Source organism: Zosterops lateralis (assembly GCF_965231275.1).
Source record: "Zosterops lateralis genome assembly, chromosome: 2".
NCBI classification, from domain to species: Eukaryota; Metazoa; Chordata; class Aves; order Passeriformes; family Zosteropidae; genus Zosterops; species Zosterops lateralis.
The window spans coordinates 61,747,412-61,760,778 of record NC_139763.1 but is presented as its reverse complement, the minus strand read 5'-3'; the positions used below and the strand labels follow the sequence as shown (position 1 = coordinate 61,760,778).

Genomic DNA, 13,367 nt, shown 5'->3' with positions numbered 1-13,367 from the left:
CATAACACTGCTGTGTATTGCTGAAAAGCCACCCTACCTGTGGCTGTATTATAGAGTGATGGCTGAACTAAGGAAAAAAACCAAAACAGAATATCTCCTTCTAATAAAAATCTAGACTTTTACAACATCAAAGTACAATGTTAGGGTGAGAGCTGCTTGAATTAAGGATTATTCGATGGAAGTATACATGGAAAATGTGGATGGATTATACAGACAGTTAATGGCTTGTAGAAACTTTGAATAGTGATGTGGTTATGACAATGAACAGTAGAAGGAGTTTATAGTCCCACTTAGGGAGATCTTCGAAGGCAAGGTAGGTTAGGCTGAGTCTTTGACTTGAAGAATGGTCTACTTTGGGAAAAATAATCCTTTAACAGACATAAATCCTGATAGGGTTGCACAAGGACTACTTATCACCTAAGGCAAAAAAAAGAGGGACAGTTGAGGAAAAAATGGTGATAGTGCCCTCAGAGAAGAGTGTCTGGACATAGTAACTTTATACATCATTTTCTGCAAAGATGTCATTATGGACAGTTTAAGAAAAAATCAAACAACAACAAACCTTCCTCCCCCATCCCCCAAGAGCAAAAATCAGGACTAGCCTACTGAAATTGAATCTTGCAGAATGTTTACATTTGTCTGTTTTGAAAATTACCTGTGCTGTTGTTGAAAAAACAGATATTTGCCCACAAAATAATCAGTACCTACTTAACTCAGTATTTATTGACATCGACATGAGAAAAATTGAACAAGTCTGTGCTTTGAGTACATCCCCTTCTCCTGATGGGGCAATATCATCTGGATAAGAATTAAGAACAAGCCTGTTTGGAGTAACTTCTAAATAAACAGTACAAAATAGGTAGAAGAGTGACAAAATATAGTACGCATTCATGAGATCAGCAGCAAAGAGACAGAATAAAGGTCAAAATACCTATCTTCTCTTTTGAAAAATCTCTGATCCCAGGGAGGTGTGTTCTGACTTAAAAGGCAGAGAGGTATCTTAATTCTCACAGACTTTGATGATGATTTGGCACCTACCTGTGACTTGCACCTTGGGGACATCTACAGCTTACAAATATTCTTAGTTTTGCTTAATTAGTGAGGAAACTGAAACTGCATTTTTGAATTTGTCAGTCTGCTTGTATTGACACACTGTTTCTGAGTTTACTTGGGCGTATATGGTGTTGCCTTGTGAACTGTCTTCATATTTTTTCATGTGGGATTATAAAAACCTCGTTCAGCAGACTTTTCCTTATCTAAGTCAGAGTGACTATTCTGAGAAGCCTCTTTGAGGTAACTGGAGTTTCAATGGAACTGGCCATAGGGTGGAAGATCATCTATGTGACCAATGATGTGAGCTTTGGCTCAAATATCCTGCTTCCTGTACGATGTGATTTTGAATTCTCCTAGATTTAATTTTTCACACTTAGGAGAGGAACACAGTTGTTTTCATTTTCTGATAGCAATTGTAAGATGAAAACCAAGCTTCAGGGCCAGTGGCAGTTCCCAGGACTGGCAGCATGAGCTCATGTAGCCGATCATACGGCAGCGATGCAATCCGTTAGCATACGGTACACGGGGAGCTGTCAGGTCTGTAGCAATCCAATTAAGTTACATGGTTTCTAAAGCTAGATGATTTGAGGAAGCTTAAAACAGAGTTAACACTGTGCTGGCTCAACGGCTGTGTCAATTATCTGGTTGGACGTGCTTGCAGCTCTGCTTGCTGAAGCATGTAGAGGTTTTTTTTCTCCCCTTCTTCCCTAAACCACGACCAGGGAGAACACATTTAAGGGTTAATTATTTCCAACCTTTATTATTACTTACTGAATGAGAATCCTTATATATATTTGAAAGAGATAGTCATATCACAAAGGAAAAATCCCCGACAGAATAAATGGATTGCATAATGCATTTTTCAGACTTTTTCTGAAACTGAAATACTGAAGTTCTTTTATAATAGCTGAAGTGGCATTAATTTGCATGGAGATCACTATCTGACCTTTGCTGTGGGAAGCCTACATGTTTCTTGTCAAAATCTTTTCCTTCTAACCTTTAGTTTCAGATATCTGCCTGCATTTCTTTGGGCTGTTCCCATTATCTTTGTATCTGAAATGTGTGAGACAGAAAAGGAAAGTAGCTTTGTGGCATAGCTCTCTATTTTTTACAGCATCTCTCTTTGTGCCAAGTTAATCAAAAGCCCTGTGTGAAACCCTCTCTGAGCTTAGCCCTCCATCCTTCCCAGGTATTCAAGGACTTGCAGGCAGGTAACCCTATCACACTCTCACCACAGGTTCCCCAGAGGTGCGTGTGCTTCACTTTTTGTCTAGTAATTTGTACAAGGAGCTGCTTTACCTGCTTTGTGGGAAACAGGCAAGATTACCGCACTTCTCAGAACTCTGATTCTTTTTAGTCAGATGGATTGTCTACCCACAGAAAAATTACCTAGCTCCCCCTTGGTGAAAAGCCTGAGGAAATAAAAGAGTCACTCACTGAACACTAACAGCACCTGGCCTTCTTCATCTTATTGGGAAATTAAAATCAATTTTAAACAAAAACACTCTGCTGCCAGGCCTGAGAAGCAAAATCCCAGTTGTGACAAAATAGATGATAAAATTAATACTGCCTTTACTGGGAACACTATTTCAGCCCAGATACATTGATCTGAGAAATAACCAATTTGCTCTCATCTCCAGCCTCAGAGCAGTAAGCAGGAGAGCTGGCTTCATCTGTACAGGAGTGAATACAATGCACCGTGTTATGTTTCAGGAAAGGTGAATTGCAAGAATAAAGGAAAATTCACAAAATAAAGCCAAAGATGGTGGAGCACAGTGGCTGCACACATGCTTTGGAGACTCCTAAGCCCAACCCATCTCTCCAAAGGTTCCTCAGAATTTAACACTACCAGAATTGGTAGAATTGTTTAATTTTAATACCATGTAATGGAGAACACACCTTACTCTTGTATGCTGTATTGGACACTGATGGAAAATGAACTGTTTGTCTCAACAGTTTAGTTGGCATGAACATTCCCATCAGCTCATTTCTTACAGAAAACATTCTGCTAAATTCAGAGGTTAGCTAAGTCTGGCCTTCTGTGAAGAATAAACCAATATTGGTGCAGATATTGGTGGCTGGTTTTTGCAATGACCTTTGAAGGGTTGAACCATGGAATGCTTGTTGCTCAATTGCTCTGTTCCATTTTTGGTATCAAGATATTTATCAATACATGTTGATACACTGCCTCCTAGTATTCTGTTTGCCAGCCAACAAAGCTGACTCAGGCAAGACAGACACATGCATGCTTTCCAGTACAGAAATTATGTTCTCAGAACAAATTCAAGTCTTCTGCTGTAAACTTGAGTACAACATCATATGTAGAAAGCAAGGGTTGAAAAAAACCCCACAAAAATGGCCCATCTGCAGTCACTGGCAAAACTCCCGGGGGAGGAGAAAAAGGAATCAGGAAAAATTTTAAATGCAGTTTTCTCTTTTACTATGTTTCTAATCCCATTTTCTTGGCTTCTCTTTGTCTTTCTTTGTTGTTGTTTGTCATTAGCCTGCATGTTCTCGAGGCTTTATAATGGTTCATCTTAAGGGGGAACCTGAAGAGCATATTTTCCCTGCTAACAAATAACCTGGATCTTTTTCATCACTGAAGCCAATCAGAGGTGGGAGATTACAGTTGGCAGAGGGCTGAGATTTGCATATTAACAGCACAGTTATTGAAGAATTGCTGTCTTGCTTTTAGACCAAACTGTGCTCTCTGATTCGCCAGCATCGGCTGCCAGCCAATGCAGAGCAGGGATTCAAAGGTCAGATTTTTTATTTATTTATTTATTTATTTATTTTTAAAGAGATAACTGTGCAGCACCAATGATACTAAGTCAGATAGTGAACCCTGCATGCAGGAAGTGAAGAAAGTGGAGTGAACCTGCTTGGCTGTGGCTCTGTCACAGCACGGCCCCTGTGCCCTCTTGTTGGCTCTGAAGAGTCTCCCTGCCTAATGTATCATATTGTATATATTAATGTTTCAGCTTTACAGTTCTATTTCCATTAGGGGAAGATTGCCCGTGAGCCTCTTAGTGGATAAATAGGAATTTACAGCTTTCAAAAATTCTCTTAAAGCTTGCAGGATCCACAGAAGAAGGAATTACACATGACTATTTTTGAAGCTTTAAAAGGTCCAGAGGGCCTAATTGTGCTCTCAGATATGTCTGTGCAGCTCTGATTGAAGTCTTGGGATATAATGCATGCTTATGCGACAGCTAAAATGAGTCCTTTTTTAAATTAAAAAAAATAATCCTTCAGTTATTAAAATATTAGACTATAAAGTCTCCAGGGTCAAGCCAGCAACTTCCCAAGAGCTATTCAGAGCATAACAAAGTGAGGTCTTGGCTGGAACGCATCTCTGTACTAACCTGCAGATAAAAAATAAATGCTGAACGTGTTAGTGAAATACAGTAAAGACAGTAACATCTTCTTCTGCAGATTTGTGCATCTGTGTTTGTGTGCTTGCACTTGTCCAGGCACTTCTGTGGCCAGAAAGGAGGGGACAACCCTAAATTGCAATAATTAAATAACCTTAACAAGTGTGTTCATGTTTCATTCAGTTACAACAAATGAGACCAATACTGGCAAAAATATTTTTTTTACCTGTTTTACATCAACCAAAGTTTATTCAACTGATAAGAGGAGTGTAGTTAAACCTTGCTGTGTTGTTATCTGTGAGTGTTTCTAAGTACAATTGCATTCAGTGTTAGGAGAAAGAGATGAAGAAGCAAATTTAACACAGCCAAAGGCAATACAGTTCAGAAATATATTCAGGCCCTGAAGTTTGTGTGGGTTTTTTTAACTAGTCCTTGATTTTGCAAGCTGGTTTAAACTACAGGTGAAATACAAATTGTGCGTGAATTTCCTTACAGAATTCCTGTGTGTTTTTCAAAAGCTGCTTGCTTAGGGCTGAACAAGCTTAGGGCCTGGGCTTTAAAAGACTGAAAAGATGTGTTTTACTGTAAATAACTTAGAAGAGGATTCCCAAGCTATAATTATGTCTTACTTTCATCAGGGCTACATTTAACAGAAATTCTTCAGCAACTTTTTCTTTATTCAGCTATCTACCACTAAAAAGCAAAGCAAGAACCAGTCAGTAAATAAGTAATCCACATCTGCACAGCTGGATCGAGAGTGACTCTTGCTCCTTACCTAAATCAGTGCAATAATTTCCTTATTTTGTCCTCCATGTGTGTCCTTGTGTTGCTTGGTATAATATGTGTCAGTATTATTTGTTGTCACTTCTCAAACTAAAGCTGTGACACTAACCCTGCCAGCCAAGGGAAAAAAAACTACACACAGAGGCAACACAAGCCAGTATTGTTTAAATCAGATGAGCCCAGTGGCGTGGAAATTGCTTCTGTTGCATAAGTGTGCTCACTGGTAGACCCAAACTGATGGGCTGGTGAGCATACATAATTAGCCCAACACCTGTGGATGTAATTCCATACTGCTTCGGTGAAAGAAGTGCTGTAGAAAAAAAAAAATAAAATAGGCAGGAGATCTTTCAATCAGACTTTCTGCCTACCATGAGAAATCATAGTTGCTGTGTGCAATATTTAACACCTGATGTTAGTTGCCACCTTTCAGCCACAGCCACTCTTCACTTGCCAACTAATGGTCACCTAGAAGTGTGCTGAAACACACAGTAAATGAGCATACACAGGCTTTCTCCGGCACCGAATCACAACCGTCCCTACAGAGGAAAGGGACTGCTTACAGCAGCCCTGGATGGTAATTCAGGCCGGGAAAGATGCAGGTTTTTTTCCTTTCAAGTAGCAGGAAGAGTTCAGATTAGGCAGCGCTGTCCTTGGGAGCAGAAGTGCAGCTGCAAAAGCCTTCCTTAACCCTCTGCTGAGACGAGGCGCTGAGCGGCCTCTCTGGGAGCAGCGCTGGGCTCTGGGGAGGCACTTGTTGCTGCCCTGGGCACCCCTGGGCCCAGCGCTTTGTCCTGGGAAGAGCTGTCCTCGGCCACCGGCCCCGGGGCAGGATGGACAGGCGAGGTTAGGTGCTCTTGCCACACTTGAGGGTTGTCTCCTGCTCAGGAGATGAATAAGCAAAAAACCAGACCCTCTAGATAAGGGGGTTCCCTAAAAGGTGCTGGTTCAAAGCCATGGCTTAAGGGGTAGGTATGCAACTACTCCTCACGGGAAGATTCCCAAAGGAAGCGCCGATCCCGTCGGATGGGGTGCAGCTCATCAAGCTGCACAGGCTGCTGTGCGGAGCACAAGGGGCGTTTGAGGTGGGGGAGACCTCGGGGAAAACTTGCGGCAGGATGCTCAGCTGGGGGTGCCCGGAGCTCGCCCCGCTCCCGCCCCCGCGGCTCCGCAGGGCCCGTTCCCGCCGCCCAGCCGCCCCCCCAGCGCTGTTCCCGCCCCTCCGGCGGAGCGGGCAGCGCTCCCCGCGGCTCCGGCGGGGCTTCACCGGCTCCGTGCGGCCCCAGCGCCCGCCCCGGGGGCCGCGCCCGGCACCTCCCCGGCGGGGCCGCTGTCCCCGGGCCGCCGTGACGGCTGTGCGCTCCCCGCCCTCCTCACCGCCCCTCTCCCCTTCCCTCCTCCTCCTCCTCTTCCTCCTCCTCCTTCGGGAGCCTTGCCTCCCCTGCACACCTGCCTTGCCATTTGTCAGCGGCTTTGCTTTGCTAGGAGGGGAGAATTTTCCCTCGGTCCCTTGCAGCATCCCTCCCCGGCGCACACACACACGCACACACAGGCTCGCTCACACGGCCGGACGGGCAGAAGCACCTCGGTGGCCGCCGCCTCTGGGCACGCCGGCCCCGCGCTCCCCGCCGCCGCCGCGGGGCGTCCTCCGCCTGCTGCAGCGCCGCCGGGCTCGGCACCGCCGAACGGGGGGCGGCGGCGGCTCCGCGGCCCCGCACCGGCAGCGGGAGGTCGGTAGGTACGGCCGTCCCGCGGCGGCTCCCGGCGCTGCGGAGGGACGGGGACGGAGGGAGGGAAGGAGGGAGGGGAGGGGAGGGCGGCGGGAGCGGGGCGAGACGCGCTGCCCCAGCCCCGCCGGCGGCGCTCGCCTCGCCCGGCTCCGGCTCCGGCTGCGCTCCCGCGGGGCCCCCGCCGCCCCCCGGGCACCGGCTCTTCCCGGTGACTCACAAAGTTTGCTCTCCTGGGCGCCCGGTGTTTGTTGTTGTTTTGGGGTCCGCCTGTTTAGGCTGCGCTTTTTTTTTTTTTTTTTTTTTTTTTTTTCCCCATTCCCGCTAGCAGGCTATTTATTTAATTATTTTCCTTTTTTTTTTTTTTTTTTTTTTCTTTCCCTTTTTTTTTTTTTTTTTTTTAATTGCAGTCGGTGCTGCAGCGCGGGTGGAACGGGGCTCCCGGGCAGCCTCCCTCCCCCGGGGCACAGGCGTGGGCAGCGCACCCAGAGCCGGGGCCCTCCCGCTGCCCCCCTTCCCTCCAAGAGCGGGGTGGCTGCGGCTGCCAGGTCGCCGGCAGCCCCCCTGCAGTTGTCAGAACAGTTTTTTGGTGGCAGCTCGGGAGGAGACTGTCCCATCCCTCTCCTGTTTCTCCTCGTTCCTTGAGAGAGTGTTTTAAAACAGTGCAGCTGTAGGTGACAGGATCCCGGTGGCACCGAGAGCTGTGCCCCGTTTTGTAACCAGCAGCGTGTTAATGTAGCGGGTTATCAGCTGGGGAGCAGCCGTGTTCGACCCCGGTGAGGAGAGGGATTGGCTCTGGGTCATGTCCATCTTCTGCTGCTTTCATCTAATTGCTAGAAGTAGCTCGCTGTTGTTTGGGGTAGAAGAAGATTGCTTGCATTCTACACTTTTGTTCTTTAATTCAAAATGTGGTTTGGTGGGGGCTCCTAGTTTTTGATGGGAAACTACCATAAACTATAGAGGTTGAATAAATTAGTCTCTGAGCAGGAGAGGCAAGAAGCTTGCAGGTCATTCTCATGAACTGTGTATTTCTATGTTGTGTGTTGTTCTTTTTTTTTTTCTCTTATCACTGGGAGTTCTGCTGTAACGTCTCAAAAGCTTTGATGTTTTTTTGCAATGAACCTCATTCACTTTTTTTCTCAAATTTAAAATAGAGTGATAAAATGCATAGGCGTTAATAAGTAAGTTGAAAAGACTTTGAAATAGTGCATGTTGTGCATGGTGTGAAATTGTAGATATACATAAAAGAGTAATAACTACTCTGCAGTTTTTATTTTAAACCTTCTTCTCTATGACTTTGTGCTGAACTCTCTTCATCTGTCTCTCAGCTTTTAAGTTTGATCGTTTTTTGCAGTTGAGGTCTCCTGTCATGTTGTGAGAATGCATTGGTAGGCACCCACATTTTCCAGGTTCTCGTAATCTTTTATTCTCTCATTTTGCAAAGACTTGCCATGGTCAAAAGTACGTGAAATTTGCTATTGTGGCTTTCAATTTTAGATCACTTTTCCTGGTGCTTTTATTTATTTCTTTATTTGATAATTTATTTATTTGTATTACAACCAAAGAGGGAGGGTGAGAGTAGGGAATTGTCTCTGACTCTTCTTTCTGTCCAAATGTACAAGAAAAAAAAAAAAAAAAAGACTGTGTAAAGAAATTAAAGCACTGAAACAACCTAGATCTGAATTCCAAGAAACAAAAATTATGGTGGCGTGTGTTCTTGTCTGCACCAGGCATTCTGCAGCATGTGGTATTTACAGAACTTGCAGTGTGCAGGAGCTCTCCAGTAGTAAGAGAACGCTTTGTATCCTTGGAAGTGAGAGAGTCTTTGACAAGTCAGCAAAACTATAGATACAGTCGAGGAACGCTGATACACGTGTGAGTGTGTGCATATATAAATATCACCAGCTTGCCTGAGTTCATTTTTCCTCAGTATAGTTTGTCTTCCTCAGCCTGGAATATATATATACTTTCCCCTGAATTTTGAGGCATTTTTTTATTGCTCTTCTCTGTGTGCATGTGTTTTAACGTTAGTCTTAATCTCACTGTAAAATACAAAATAATCCGGTAATAGATTTAGAAGACTTTATTGCCAGGCAAACCAGGCAATAGATCATGAAATCAGACAATAGTATTTTGTTTCCTAGCAACCCCCTACTGCAAACAGAAAACAAAACGGTGGTGGATGCTTCCACATCATGATAGCTATATGTTGAAATCCCCGAGTAGTAGATACTGAAGTATTAATTGTGCTTGGAGATTCACTGCTGTTTGTTTCAGCTGCTTTGTTAGTATTTTCCTTTTGTGAGAAAGATTTGCTGGGGTAAATGCAGTTAAATTGTTAAAATTTCACTCTGGTCTCTTAATAATAATGTCTGTTAGAATGAAGAGGGCACAAAATTAAGAAGAATTTTTGCCATTAAGAATGATTTGGAGTTGTCTGTTCTTATTGCAGGACTGTTTCTCAATCTGTGCTATTACGCACCCTTGAAAATCAGATATATCATCTCCTGTATCCAACATCCAATATCTTTCTGGATTTTGTGTTGTTAGTCCTCCTTTAGCTTTGAGTTTTAAAACTGTGTTTATTAGAATGCATTGAAAGAAAGATCCTTTGTGGCTCCTAGGAATGGAAAGTAAAATCCTAAGTGCCTCTTTGCCATGTTTACGTTCTTGGCATCCAGTTCAGCCCTCCAAGGAATCAGTGCTACCATCATGCAGCAGGATTGGGTCCTAAGACATCATCCTTCTAAAAGTGCTTTTGATAATGCAGTAATTCCCTTAGTTAAAGTGCCTGAGCACTGAAATGGCATCTAGACCCTGAATCTATCTGGGATGCACTTTGTGCACTGCCATCTATCTGAGAAAATGCATTAGTGCAAGCTGGAGATCAGACCTGGGACGGGTGCAGGTGTTTGTGCTTTGGAAGCTGCTGGAGATGCTGAGTTTCCATAGGAAAAGGAGGATATGTAGGAGCAGGAGTGTAGTTGTATCTAAAATGCAGCAGAGAAGTTTCTATGCTTTTGTCTCTCTTTTACAGGAGAAAATAGCAAAAACGTGTTTGCCGAGTTTTACCTACAAGTCTTCGCTATCCAGCAGTATTTACAGACATCACACAGTAGATTGAAACAGAGGTAGTTTTCCTACTGGTTGCATCAGTGATTCTGTGAAAGGGAAAATACTATTCCAGTCTGGGAAACTGTAAAATCACAAGAAAAATTTGCTGTGGGGAAGACAGCAAACTTAGTCATGTATGCATTATTAAACAAGAGTATTTGCACTAGGCATGGGAAGGGTGTTCTCTGAGTGACTTAGGGGTTCACAGCATTTTTTAAGAGATCCCATGTGCACTCACAGACAATTTATTTGTATTGCCTGTAGGTATTTTCCTGGTTCATCTCAAGTACTGAGGTACAAAAGGGTTACAGCAGATGCCACTTGAATAAAAAGGGTTGAAGTGGAATGGTCAGAGAGTATTATAATTCTGATAAATATCTATGAGCAGCTCCTTTCTTGTCTATATTTGAAATCACACATTTTAGTGCTATAGCGTGTGTGGATGGTTTAGTTTAGAACATGCTAATTGAATTTTGGAAGGCTTTATGGATTGAGAGGAAGTAGTCATTTTCCAATTTTTCTTTCTCAGATGGCACTACTCCCAAAACTTGAATCTTACAATTAGGTAGTCCACAGATGAAGCTTGATATGGCTGCCTAATTGCAGTCCCTACTTTGCCTCTCCCTGTATTTGCCAGGTAGCAGAATGAGAGAAGGCAAAGAAAACAAAAAGCACAAACAAAAACAAGGGGGAAGAGAAAGGTCATGAAGTAGTCTTTGTATAAACAATGGAAATAATTTGGAAGTCATTTTAAATACTCTTAATGAAACTCCTTTTACACCAACTGTAATCATTGCTGGTGGTGAATGTAAAGCTTTCATTTGCCGTAATTTGGGTTGGCCGCTGGTGGAAACAGCCAAGCCATGACCCAAACCAGAGACCTTCTTCTCCTTTCTCCCCACTAAAGATCATCTTAAACAGAACAGTGAGTTATGCCCATTCTATTTAAAGGTGTTTAGGAGACAAGAATTAAGAAATGCAGAGCTTTATTCTCTCTTTGAACACATGATGATGGCCATGGCTAATGAGCTACCAGGGAATGTGCTGCATATCTTGCTGAGAAACACGAGTCTTTCTAAATTTTTCACAAGGCTTTCTTTTATTATTATTTTTCAAACTGGGTACTGAAGTAATGAGAATATAGAGTTACTTACTGCATGTTTAAACTTACAGGCTTCATGATTACTGTACTGGGGGATATTTACTTAGGTATTTATTTCCTCCTCTTCTTTTAAGAAAGGAACAAAAGCATGATGCCGGGTTTGGACTCTCTTGAAGCTTTGTTTTTAAAATCCTGTTACCTTAAATCACTGAGCTGTCAATTTTTGCCAAATACAGAAAATAGACCATCCAAGTGATTAAAGCAACTGAGGATTTGGTTCAGCAGAGTACTGACTCACACACCCAACCTTTTATTTAAGTGTGTGCTTAAGCTCATCTCTACTTGCTGAGATCAACTGGATTTAAGAAAGTGGTGGAAGTTAGGCATGTAATTAAATGCTTTGTTGAATAGTGCAAAACCTTTGAAACTAATGTCTTTGCTTTGTAGTAAACAGAACCTTCAGGACAATTCCTCCAGGATAGTAGGGAGAAAAGGCAAGCTCTTGGGGCAAGGTATCAAATCAAGAATTTATTGGTGGGTGATAGTGATGCTGGAAGGGATTTAGAATTAATACATGAGTCTGGAATGGGATTTAATTACAGAAAAGCATGGTTTGTGCTTGAGCTGTCAAGAAAAAAGTACCATTTTTGGGTGAACAAAGAGGTGGGATTCCCTTTTTATAAGAATTTGTTGTGAACACATATGGAAACTATCTTCTTAACAGGAAGGTATGGACAATTTGACTGAAGCTCAAAGGAGAGCAACAAAATACTCACGGGTCTGGAGGAACTAGCTTGAAGTGAAATATTTAAAAATAGACATCACTAGTCTGGTACTGAATATGGGGAGATGGGTTAATTACATGTCTGTGTTTGAAATGTATTCTAGTCAAAGCAGTCCGATTTTTTTTCCTGCCTTATGTGAGAGAATACCTAGGACTAAATGGAGAAATTGAGGAAATAAAAGTTTAAGATGAAGTCTGGGCCAAAGTCAGTAATAGAAAAATACATTGTAGCCTGTATTAGTCTGGATGTAGTGCAAGCCCCCCTACAACTTTTCAGATGTTTAAAATAAGAGCAGGCAAATTGTTGGCAGGTGTACTGGAGAAGACAATCCTGTATTTTCAAAGAGCTGAAGTACAAGACCTAACAGCCCCTTTTCATGCTTCGGTTTTGTTATAGTTTCAGCTGTAGCTTACAGGAGGTCAGATCCCAGGCTAGCCAACCTTGACTTAGTTTCCAGTGCTGATACAGTTGGGTTTTGTGCTTTTAATAATGCAGGATTCCAAACAGGGTCATCATATGGGCTCAGGTTGAGTCAGTGATGGGATGGTGGATATACAAGGATTATCTACAGTAGATTTTTTAGTAAACAGCTGTGGGTTATTTGTTTGTTTTCCCTTTTGGAAAAGATGCACATCTCAGGTGATGTAGAGGGCACAGAGGTGACAGCCTCCTCTTTCTTGACAGTTTCTGCAGCAATTTTTTTGTCATTTGAGTGTGTTTTCTGGAAGATACTGAGAAAGAGGGAGAGACATAGCGATGATCTTTCCAAGGGTGCATTGCTTTAAATGTCTCCATCAACCATGTTAACTGGGAGAAGGCTTAGCCAGGGAATGTGCAGGTTCCAGGTATAATGACAGCTTTCTTGTGGAACCTTTTCCTGGAACAAAGTTAATACGCTGGCTTATTGCAATTCATGTTACTCGAAGCAAGCATTCAGAAAAAAATAATGTTGTGCAGACTGATATCATCAGGGAATGTTTTCCAACAGCCATGCCAATTGCAGAGGAGGAGGTGGATTTCCCTCTGCTGTGCTGTATGGATACCTGACAGCCAACTGTTTAAACAAGGCTTATTTTGGTAACCATAAGGTAAAAACAAGTGATTCAGAATAACCCTTCTTAGCATGTTAATGATTAAAACAGTAATCCTGCAGGAGTGTCACATACAGGGGAAGGCTGATCTGGGGTAGAGCTGGTTGGTGAGACTGACCTTTGGTTTAAGTACTTGACAGTGCAACTAAGGAGTATTTTGAAGTAGTGGAAGATGGGTATAGGTCTTCTGTGTGCAGTGTAATGTGAAAAAAATTGGTCTGTCTTTTAAAAACCAGTACACTCCTAATACACTCCAGGTGTATTTCTTATATAGAAATCCTCTGAGAGGTAAACCAGGTTGAACCCTTGCTGGTGCTTGTCTCTGGGAGTTGGTGGATAGG

The 13,367-nt window shown here is 42.9% G+C and overlaps 1 protein-coding gene across 5 annotated transcripts in view; it reads left to right on the top strand.

Annotated features, from left to right (window-relative positions):
• ENOX1 (ecto-NOX disulfide-thiol exchanger 1) overlaps positions 1-13,367 on the top strand; it is a 370,196-nt gene that overhangs the window by 8,796 nt on the left and 348,033 nt on the right. For 3 of the 5 annotated variants that reach the window (XM_083854596.1, XM_083854591.1, XM_083854595.1), the window contains exon 1: positions 6,884-6,941. The exons of 1 other annotated variant lie outside the window; for it this stretch is intronic. The gene's annotated coding sequence lies outside the window, so the exon portion shown is untranslated. Of the gene's footprint in view, positions 1-6,883; positions 6,946-13,367 lie in introns of those variants that run through there. One more of the 5 variants, XM_083854593.1, reaches the window with a different exon arrangement.